At 42.0% G+C, this 10,912-nt stretch overlaps 1 long non-coding RNA gene across 1 annotated transcript; it reads right to left on the bottom strand.

The window, feature by feature from the left end:
• Positions 1 to 638: 638 nt before the first annotated feature.
• LOC104909713 (uncharacterized) lies at positions 639 to 10,771 on the bottom strand. Its single transcript, XR_792544.4, has 4 exons — positions 10,458 to 10,771; positions 6,977 to 7,319; positions 5,767 to 5,893; positions 639 to 1,449 (listed from the first exon to the last, which is right to left on the bottom strand). It is a non-coding gene; the product is annotated as an uncharacterized LOC104909713 (long non-coding RNA).
• Positions 10,772 to 10,912: the final 141 nt, after the last annotated feature.

The raw sequence follows: 10,912 nt of genomic DNA, 5'->3' as shown, positions 1-10,912 counted from the left end.
GTCAGGCCATGCTTGAAGGGTCACAGTGAACGGCATTACATCAGGGTGGTGGCTACTTGCTAGTGATGTTCTTCAGGTCTTAATTTCAGGACCAGTTCTTTTCAACATTTTCATCAGTGACTCGAACACAGGACTCTAAAGTATAGCTAGTTTGCAGGTGAACCTAAATTGTGAGGAACTGTTGACTCCCTCTAGGGTAGAGAGCTTTACAAAGAGATTTTGACAAACTCTAGGGCTTGGGTAGTCGCCAACAGCATGAACTTTAACAAGAGCAAGTGCCAGATTCTGCAGCTTCCTGAAGGGACCAGAGGGACAGTGCTGAGTGCTGCTGTCTGGGATAGCAACAGGCCCCAAGGGAATGGCATGGAGCTGTGTCAGGGGAGGGGTAGCTGGAGGTTAGGGTGGTGGGCATGATCCTAAGCTGCAGTTCAAGGAGCTTTTGGACATTGTTCTCAGACGTGGGATTTGAATTTTGGGTGGTCCTGTGTGGACCTTGAAGATCCTTGTGGGTCTCTTCCAACTCAGGATATTCTATGGTTCTATGATTCTGGCACTGACTTATAAACAAGTTCATCGTACAACCGACACACATTTGTGTTCAAATGTTTTATTTAATTTAAAGTTCACTTTTTACCCTCAAACATATATTAATTTGTGACTGCTTTTAAAGTTCCGTAATAAAAATCTTAAACACATTCATAAGTTCAGTGCCTGCCTCAACTTCTAGCCAGGCTTCAGACAGCCCAATAAAAAATGTTATTGGCCAAATGTTAATGGTGAAATGTATTCTGTTAATAGAGAGCATTTCAGAAAAAGCAGGTCCTGTTCACTACGTTGCAAGGAAAAAGCCCTAGAAGTCCTGTTGCTTTTTGACATCCCTTTGCCACTGTATCTCTGGAGAGGACATCATCTGTGCACAAGTGCCACGTTTTCAGCACTAGAGCTAAGAAACCTCATAGGCTTTTTTGAGACTCTTATGCTTTGAAGCAACAGAAATAAATTTTCTTTGGCAAACATTCTATCCAAAATGTGCAGATAATTCCTATACAGTAAAAGTGAAGCATAAAATTGCACTGTACCAAGAGGAAAACTAATAAAACAGATCTCGCTGAGCAGGAGCCAATCTAAATGAGTATAACACTCTTCAGGAACCTGCCCTACTTCAGCTCCTGTTGCCCAAACCACAGAGCAGTGATGGGCTTGCCAAAACCCTTAGTGCTTATACTGACAGCCTGGTGATCCCCTGTGGCTCCATCCTTTCAGATGGTAGCCAGAACCATTGGCTTTTCTGTAGCAGGGGCTGAGGCTGCCCCCAGCGTGCAGCTAGTGCCTGCAGAACACCACATCTATACATTCATAGGCTCATACTCTTTTGTTTCCAAAATCCTTCATGTACATTTTTCAGCCAGTTTCTTTGCTTGACTATTGTCTTTCCAGGTCTTCTTATCCCTTCAAATTAAAAATTAAAAATAAAATAAAATAAAGGCTTAAAGAAGAGACTGCTGTAGAATTTAACATTTAAGATGAAGAGTGTGAGGTCTGACGTCACCTTTCCAGATGTTTCCATTATTGTAAAATGAATGGGGAACTCAGGACCTGTTGCACAGCTGCAGCTCTGCTGAGGCCTGACTCACCTGCTGCTGCATTTTGTCTTTGCAGTGATTGCCATTAATCTGAACCATGTGGCTGCTGCCATCTTCTAACAACAGCCACATATTTTCCACATATTTCTTAGTCGTTGCAGTGCTTTGTTCCGATGTCTTTGAGAAAACATCTGCCCTGAGGATTCCCCTTTTTATAACCTCTTTAAAATATGTCACCATCTGCTCTTTCTTAAAATCTCTTCCTTGATCCCATCACCAGTGCCTGGCCCCTCAGTGACCTCCCATTTCTTAGCAAGGAGATTGAGGAGGGACGTTCATTCCTTTGCTTTGCATATTACAGCATTCTGTATTATGTTATGGTCAAGTGGCTTGCTCAGTCTATAGCACAGAAGCACCTCTGCTTTAGCAGAGAGATGCCTCTTTGGGCTGCTGAAGGTCCTCTGTTTCTTGACATGCATACAGTGTCAGAAAGCAGACCCCTGCTCTATATCTCCCTGCACCAGCCCAGCTTCAGGATTACAGTCATTAGGTTCTTGCAGCCTAACAAATCATTTTCCCCTCTGTGCTAAAGCCCACTTGCAGCAAACATCCAGATAAAGCCACCCCTGAACTTCCACTGGTTGCTCCTCCACTTGGTCAGCTTGCTTCCTTCTTCAATTCCTTTTCTGCTAGATACATAGCACACATATTTTGCTGCTCTTTTTGAGTGAAACCTTTTTTACGTGCTGTCTCCATTTATTTTGCCTTTTTTTCAGCTTTATTTTCAAAGCCAAAAGTGTATTTTTTCCACAATAATAAGATCAGCAAGAAGTTTCCCTTCCTCTACTACCTTTTCCAATCCAGATTCCCAACATGCCTTTGCTCCCTAAAGCCTTCACAAGATTCTTAAGATTTCTTTCCCCTTCTGTGTGACAAATCTCCAGAAAAATCTCTATTTCTGCAGAGACTTGACACTGATGACATTTTATTTGATTTTCTTAATGCTCCCTTACAGCTCCCTTTCCTTATATCTGCCTTGATATCCAGCTATTCCTTAAACAAAAATGTGATTTCAGGTTTTCTCATATGGACAAGAAATATGATTGCACTACTGTAAAGGCATTGTTTAGTTTAGTTTTGTTTTTCCATAGGATCATAGAATATCCCAAGCTGGAAGGGATATTCCATGGGGATCACAGAACCCTGAAAATAGGGATGGTTTTTTGCTTCCAAGCAGATTATTTGAAAAAGAATTTGGGTTTCAAATAAGGGTCTGAGCAACAGAAATTTGTATATTGTCAGAGCTAGTTGAGTGGAAAGCAGAACTGAAGTAGTTGTAAGTAAAGGTAAACTGCCTCTGGTACTTGACACAGAGGTAGTAATTCAAGCCAGTATGTTGATAATGCAATATATACGCCTCAAAAATTATTTTGTAATTGATTGTATTTCTCTCCTTCAGGTTAAGCAGCTTTCTACTGATTGCCAATCATGGCTTTGAACATACAGAGAATCTTTGACATGAATGGTCTACCCATGGGGGTCTGTATTGAGGCCAGCTCTGTTCAACATCTTTGCTGATGATCTGAACAAGGGGATTGAGTGCATCCTCGGTAAGTTTGCAGATGATACCAAGCTGGGAGGAAGTACTGATGAGCACTTGATCTTGTGCTGCTCATGTTCTTGGGGCAGGGACCATCTGTTCGATTTTGCATACAGCACAGAGCTGCTGTAGCCATTGCACTGGGCATTTTGGCTAATCCTGCAGACACAGGACCACATATATGCACGGGGTGGCAATCTGCTTTGCACTGCTGTTAGTTCTGGGCAGCTCACATCAGTTCACAGCATCCGTGAGGATGTAACTGCAGGTTACACGCATCTGTAAATCTCCCCACCAGGAGAACATACATCTATACCTAACTCCAATGAGGGATCCTTGAAGGAAAAATAACCTATGAGAGCTATCTTGCTGTCTTTCTAGCTTGACTTTAACAAAAGTTCTGCCTCTGGGATCCTCAGCTCATGGCTGAACAAAGCTGGAGCTATCTGTGCAGCTACTTTTACCATCAGAGGTGCAGATGCTGTTTCAGTGCAGCATCCTAGAGGGCCACAGGGGGCTGAAAATGGAATCTGTGTGATAAAAATAAGAAATCAGTCTGTCTTTTTCTTTCTTTCCCTCCCTCCCTCCCCCCCCCCCCCCCCCCCCCCCCCCATTTGTCTTCAATCTATTAAAACACTTGTGAATCTTCCTGGAGATTTGCCAGCATTAATTCCAGCAGGACAAATCCTCATCATTTTTCTGTATTCAGTTAAACCTAACACCACTGCCCTCATCACTAATGTTAAACAGAACTAAATACATCATCTTATTGTAAATTACACACAATTTGGCCTTTGTTTTTCTTCTGCGGGCACTGATATCTACTTTCTACTCTGAATTTGTCATTAGTAAACTAGAACTCACCCAGTGAGAGCTGTTAAGTGCTTGTATAAAGCAATCAGTCAGAAAACGTTACCAAAGAATGTCAGCAGGTGGGTCCCAGGGATATTACAGAGAGTTACAACCATTTCTAAAATGGAGGGGAAAATTGCAGTTCTTGCCACTGTTCACTGCACAGTCTGGCTTCTAAAAAAGCTGGCAAACAGAAATTCAGCACTGCCAACTGCAATTGTATCATGAGTTGCTGATACTAAGTATTTAATGAAGTCCCCACTCCTGCAAGCATCTGGATTAGATGAAGATCTCAACTTTCATTTCGTATAAAAGCCCCGTGAGTCTAACACACGTGGTTAGAAAAGTCAGACCAACCATGAGTGTCATTTCACCCAGTTTTACTGTCTGCAATTCAGACATGTGCTCCAAGCCGCTAGGTCACCTGTCCTAACAGTGGGGAGAGTGACAAATCGAGGTGGCTGCGTGCCCCCGTCAGCACCCCAGCATCACATCTCCTACCACCAGGTGGTCGTGGGTGCTGGCTGTGCAACAGAACACATCAGCTACCTGGCTGAAAGCTGAGGGCTATGAAGGTAGAAAAGCTGATCCCGCTGGTGCCAGGTGATATAAAAGCAGACGACTATACACAGTTATGTGGCAGATTTCACTTGACCTTAGTGCCATGTCAATAGTGGGGCTGGAGTAGGTGACATTTGAAGACTTCCTCCAGCTTTGGTCTAGAGATATCGTGACACCCTCACTCCAAAAGGCAGTGGATTTCCAATGGGTGGTTACATACATCCTATCCAGAGGAGATATTCCAGAGAACTATCCATAGCATGCTCCTAAAGCAGTGATGGGAGTTGGCAGAGAGCCTTCACTTGGAGAGGCAAGAATTGTGCCCCAAGTGTGGGTACATGCTCTGTTTTGGATTTTAGTACTCCCCTTTAGATTACACTTTCTTATAGCAGCTGTGAAATGTCATAATGCTTCAAAAGATCCCTTCAAAAAATAAAATAAAATGGTGGTAGTTTTTTTGTATCCAAGGTTCTTGAGTATCCAACATCCTCTCCTCGCCTGGATCTTGGAAGAGAGGAGCAGCTGCTGCGAATGAAGGATGCCAGATGGGAAAATAACCACACAGAAATATGGTGTGAAACACTGCAATATGAGTTATGGCTCTCTGGGTACATGGAGACCTCAGGAGGCAGACATAGCTGCAGACCAGGTGTATCAAAAGCCTGGCATATATTATATCTATAATTACTAAATATTTAACTCAGGTCATTTGCCTCATCTTGTTACCAAAAAAAATAAAAAATAAAAAATAAATCAATGCAGGAAGACTGGGTAGGTCTCCAGGTCTCACTACTGACTGTAGTAAAAGAGCAGATAAAACATCTAATTCTGTTCATGTCATGAGGAACCCAGCATTTTCCACCTCAATTGCTGGGCACAAGATACTGCAGGTATAAAAGTTGGGTTCAAGATGTAGCTTTGTAAGTTTGTAAACCATAAACACACCAAGAGCAAATACAAAAAATACACTCCTTTCTGGCTCAGACAGAAGCTGCTGGAGAATGGAGAAGCATCCCTTTGGATCCAGTATCAGCAATGGCAGGACAAAGCTAGCCCAGAGGGATGAATTTCTGTCCTGACCTGCTTGGTAGCTCTTATATTCTTGTAGATTCATTTTGTAACAAGTTTTGTCAATTGAGTTATTCATTGTTTATCAATTTGTTGTCTTACCAATCACTGCTTTTTCTTCCTTCTTCTTTTTTAATCTTCTGTCTTCTGTATGCAAAGCAGCATTCGTTTACAGGAAAACACACTGACCAAGCTAACAAGTTCAGGTTGCACAAAATCACTCCAACACCTGAAAGGAGAGGGAAGTTAGGTGTAATAAACAAACAGGTTGCTATCCAGTCTCAGGGGATCTCCCAGCATCAGTGGCCATTGATCATTAAGCATACCCATTGCCCAAGGAACAAATACTTCATTGCAACAGAGATAGAGGAGCAAGAAATTAAGGACTGATTGAGCCTGAACAAAGGGGGATGAAGTGGAACGTGTTTTTTTTAATTTTGTTCTTGTTAATAAACTATCCAAATCCATTTTAACTGGCAATTATTTAAAAAAAAAATCCCCAATTCAGTGCTGTCTTTCTCCTGACAGTAACAAGTAAATTGCCACCGTTGAGGAGGTAGAGAGTTGTCACTTCCATGGAAAGGCTGCTTGGAGCAAGAGGAAGCCTTCAAGGCATCCAGGCCCAAGGTAGAATGAGCGCTTTGCTCCACTGTGTATAGAAGAGCAATCTTAAGCTAGGATTTTTGACAGTTTTAGAATACAAGTATAAATAGGCATTATATTCAATGTATACTTCACACCTTGCAGTGACAGAATGTGCTCACAATTGTTCTTTCTTTCCACTTGTTAGTCCCTGCTTCCAACAGAATGATTTAACTTCTCACATGATTCAGAGTTTTTACCTTGCAGGGTTTATTTTACATCCACATGCTTGCAAAGATGAGTAAGTTTCTTGGCCACAGGGCCACACGCAGAATTTTAAACAAAATCATGTGGAAAATATATTGTAAAGAACCATAATAATTTTGAACCTTCAAAATACAGTATTCGGAGCAGCTGCCTTCTATTAAAGTGTGCTGAAGAGGTTGGTCAAGACCTTTGGTATCCCAAATGGATCTCCAAGGTGAAGATAATTCCTTCCATTCACCTAGTTTGATATTAACCAATCTCCCAACATTACAAGCCATATAGACCCCAAAGGCAAAATGATTAGCTTTCCTGGGTCAGCCTGCTTTTCCACCCTTTTCCTCAAGAAAGGGAAGCAATAAACGCCTTCTGGCACATCCCAAAGAGCAGCGCTGTGCCAGTCCACATCTCTATAGAAGAGAAAGTGGAACAGCAGCATGGTTTTTGTTGGCATCACTTTGCTTACCTCACTCCTCAGTATTTGCTGCTCTTTAGCAATTGCAAGGAGGCTGCTGCAGAGCTGTCACATGAGCCCACTCCAAAACCATCAGCAAGGTCTGGTACTTCCATCTGTGCCCTTGTCACCTGCAAGTGAAACTGCCTCACCCTCCCCAGGTTGACTCCTCAGTCCTGCAGGAACTGGTGGAGCTGTGAGAATCCCAGATGGAGCACAGAGCCCTCCTTGTGCTGTCATCCCTGCTCTCCTCCTGCCCTGCCACAGCTCCCACCACTCCGCCAACACCGATGTTTTCTCTCCGGGCTGCTCTTGGCTTCCTGCTCCACAGCTGCACTCTCCACATCAGAAGGGACTTTTCAGAGAAAAGTGAAATTAGTAAAAATTAATGTAATTGAATGCATTTTGTTTTACCAGAGAGACCGTTTGTGGTTTGCAAATAGACATGAGACATTATAAAATATTTTCTAACAGTACCCTATAGAGATGACTTGTCTGTAAAACATGAAATATGGCTGGCGGGAAACCAGCACACTGACTCAATAAAACATGACATTAGCTGACACCAAAAACAATCTAGTTAAGCGGCAGAAAACTTTACAGCCTCAGTTATTTGAGAAATACAGAGGTAGTCCAGCTATTAAAGTGGAAGGGATCATTAGGGTAACGCACACTATTTGCTTCAGTGTCGTTAAAATGCGATGCTATGAATCCATTGAGGTGGAACTTCTTTGACTCTTATTCTCCTGACTGCTCAAAAAATAGCAAGAGACCAACAAACACTTTGAAAACATATAATGTTTTGCGACACTCACTCAGAAACATTTCTAGCTGAGCCAATCAAGGCTTCAGAGTCTATGGAGCATACACATTTTCAGTGTATAATGGTAACATACATTCTTGACATATTCCAAGGATGCAATCAGTCAAATCAGTGTAACTAAAGTCATTGCCTGGGTCTAACCTACACTTTGGAAACAAAAGAGCAATTGTTTTAACTGGTATTTTGCAGGAACATCTGTGCACAGAAAAGCACAACTCCTTGCCTTGTAAGAACAGCACCTAGGAGGCTAACATAGAACTGGATAGCTACTTGTTCACACCAGTATTGTTCTGCTGAGGTGTTCCATGGAACCCCAATAACAAGCCTGCATCAGATGTATGAAACAGAAAGGAAAAACAGCTGAAGACATTCTTAACCATTCTTTCAACTACTGGGGCCTTCTGGGCAACAGCTCCTAAAAGGCAATTCCTAAAGTCCCTCTCAACACAAACACCGAAATAGTTCATGTCAGCTTCATCCTGGCTTAACTCTTAGTGCCACAGGCCCAGAGGAAATGTGGTCTCCGCTGTTCTGCCCATGACAAGCATCATTACAGAATGCTCAAAAACATGGGGAGGTGAGATCAAGCATTAAATCACAAAGAGGTGAACATGGCTCTAGGGCTGCAGACAAGACCTTGACACAATAATTAAAAGATACCTGGCATGTAACAACATATATGCAGCTGCTGCACTTTTTTTTTTTTTTTTTTCCAGTTATCTATTGGACACAGAAAGAGAGCAAGGTGAATTTTCTTTTTTTCTTTTTCTTTTTTTCTTTTTTTTAACTGGCACTGTGTTTGAAAGTGTCTAGTACTATGGATCATGGCAAGTAACTAAGGTTCCTGAGTAGTAAAAGAATCTGGAAATTAATTAATAGAACAAAGTAATTACACAGAGTAAATGTATAACAGCAACTGATTCAACCTTAAATTCTAAAATGGTGTGATATTGTTCTGAAAAGACTTTAAATGTCAACATGCAAAGATTTAATATGCTTTTTCCCTTAGGCTAAACTAAAGAAAAATTTGCTAACTTGCCTGGAGTTAACATCAAATAGGTCACATTTATCAAGCTGCCACTTAAACATGAGAAGTAGCAATTTAGCCATTTCTAAACCAGTTGGTTTGGCCCTTCTGAAATTGCAGATGGGCTGTGGTTTATATGCAACCTTATCTGCTGGAAGTGACTGACATTAGAACAACAAGGCACTGCAATCTTGGCATTATAGAAAGCTGGTGAGATCCTCACCCCAAATTCTGGTTAATTTCAGCTGTTTGTGTTGTTTCTCTGATTTATGGGTATAGGTCCCACGTAAGTCACCCACCAGAGAAAAAATAATTGACAGATTCTCCATTAGCTTTCTGAGTTGTATTTTCCCTTCCTTGGATCAACATTTCTTTAGAAAAAGATTATTATTCTCTCTCCACAGCTATAAATTCTTCAGCCAGCTCCTCTGTTACCATGCAGTCTGCTGGGCATATTCCAGAATTATTTCTGAAGTTTCCTCAGATTTCCATATAAGTCCAAAAATTCCATAGTCCTGCTCTAGGGCAGCACGACAGCCAACCCTTACTGCTTTAGTAGAAAATGTTGAAACACTTGGTTCCACTGATGCTGAGCAGTTGGTTACACTGATCGGTAAATTAAGGACACCAAACCCAGGACTTTGGTCAATTGCTGCCACAATTTCTCTCCAGTAACACTTTGCAGCAAAACAGTCTTCTCCAGAAACAGCAGGGAGGACAAGAAGTACCAAGCCTTTCCCACACAGTCTGGCACTAATAATTTCCAGGGAAAGTGATGTTGTGGAGCAGCTGCTAAAAAAAGTGAAGACGAAATATCATATCTGTGCAAAAATACATGAATGGTGTCAAACAAAATGACACTCCTTGGAGGCAAGGAAACCGTTTGCAGGCTCCCAGTCAAGCATGACTTAAATTGCTGTGTGAGAACAGATGTGCTGCCCTCAACATGGCAGCGTCCTTCCCAGTACCCAGTGGCACAGGGTGGCTCTCATGCATGCTGCAAAGCAGGCATCGGCTCATGGCTTCCGTGTCTGTGATCCCCACACAGAGACAAGATGAATTAGCCAACAAAAACAGTGTTTGTTTTGTTGCCATCTCAGTAGACATCCTAGTAGAGCTAATAGGGAAAAGAAACCTCATCAGAGAAAGGAAAGGTCAGAAGGCTAATAAAATAAGTACAGCCATTGTGCACTCACTTGGCAATTCATAAGGGAATGTGATTTTCTTCTCTTTTCAGTTTGGATTTGTCAAATGACTTTCTTAATACTGAAAAAAAAAATAAAAATTCAGCCCTTTACACAAGGTTTGTTACTGAAAATCACACCACTGCATAACTTCACATAGGCTACAAATTTAGCTTTATACTTCCTACTTTTCCAGTTTGTTTCATTTTTGCATTTTTCTTCCAACAGTTATGGCTGTTATAGAAAAGCTGCGTAGTACATTTAAAAAAAAAGGCCAAAAAGGTAATGTTACACTAAGTACTATTCTCAAAGAGCATAGCTGGCCAACTGCACTCTGATTTAATGCCTACCAGCAAAACAGAAGCTGGGAAGGAAAGCAGCCTGAAAGGCTCCAAGAGAGGTGGCATGGTCACATGTAACAGGGCAGGCTTGTTCCCAGGAACCAATAAGAAAACTCACCTGCTGCAACAACACTATCCTAGATTTGCAGAAGGCAGCTCTCAGGATGGAGCCCACTTTGCACAACAGCAGGATACTTCTTCTCCACAGACTTCTGTGTAGTCATCAGCCAAAAGATCAGTGCCTTTGGCTTCACCATGGACCCAGAAGACTTGTTTAGCATAAAATCTGTGAAAAGCATGAGAAGCACTCCGACTCCTTGTAGAGCAAATTCCACGTTCTACAGTGGAAGGAGAGCTGTGTTTTGATGGAGTACACTTCTTCTCTGAGCAGCAATACACTTACTCTGCATAGAGAAGAAAAAACATGCCAGCCAGCTGTCCCTCCACAGCCATGAAGTTTTGTTAGGCGTTGTGTTTGTGGTTTTAGAGGGTCTGCTTCTGACAGGAGGCTTTTCTCTTCAGCCTTTTCTGAAGTTGCAACATGATCACCAAGAACTACTTCTGAGCTCTCTC

The sequence above is a fragment of the Meleagris gallopavo genome, chromosome 2 (genome assembly GCF_905368555.1).
Source record: "Meleagris gallopavo chromosome 2, MGAL_WU_HG_1.1, whole genome shotgun sequence".
Taxonomy (NCBI): domain Eukaryota; kingdom Metazoa; phylum Chordata; class Aves; order Galliformes; family Phasianidae; genus Meleagris; species Meleagris gallopavo.
The sequence above is the reverse complement of the archived record's forward strand: the minus strand, read 5'-3'. Positions and strand labels throughout refer to the sequence as shown.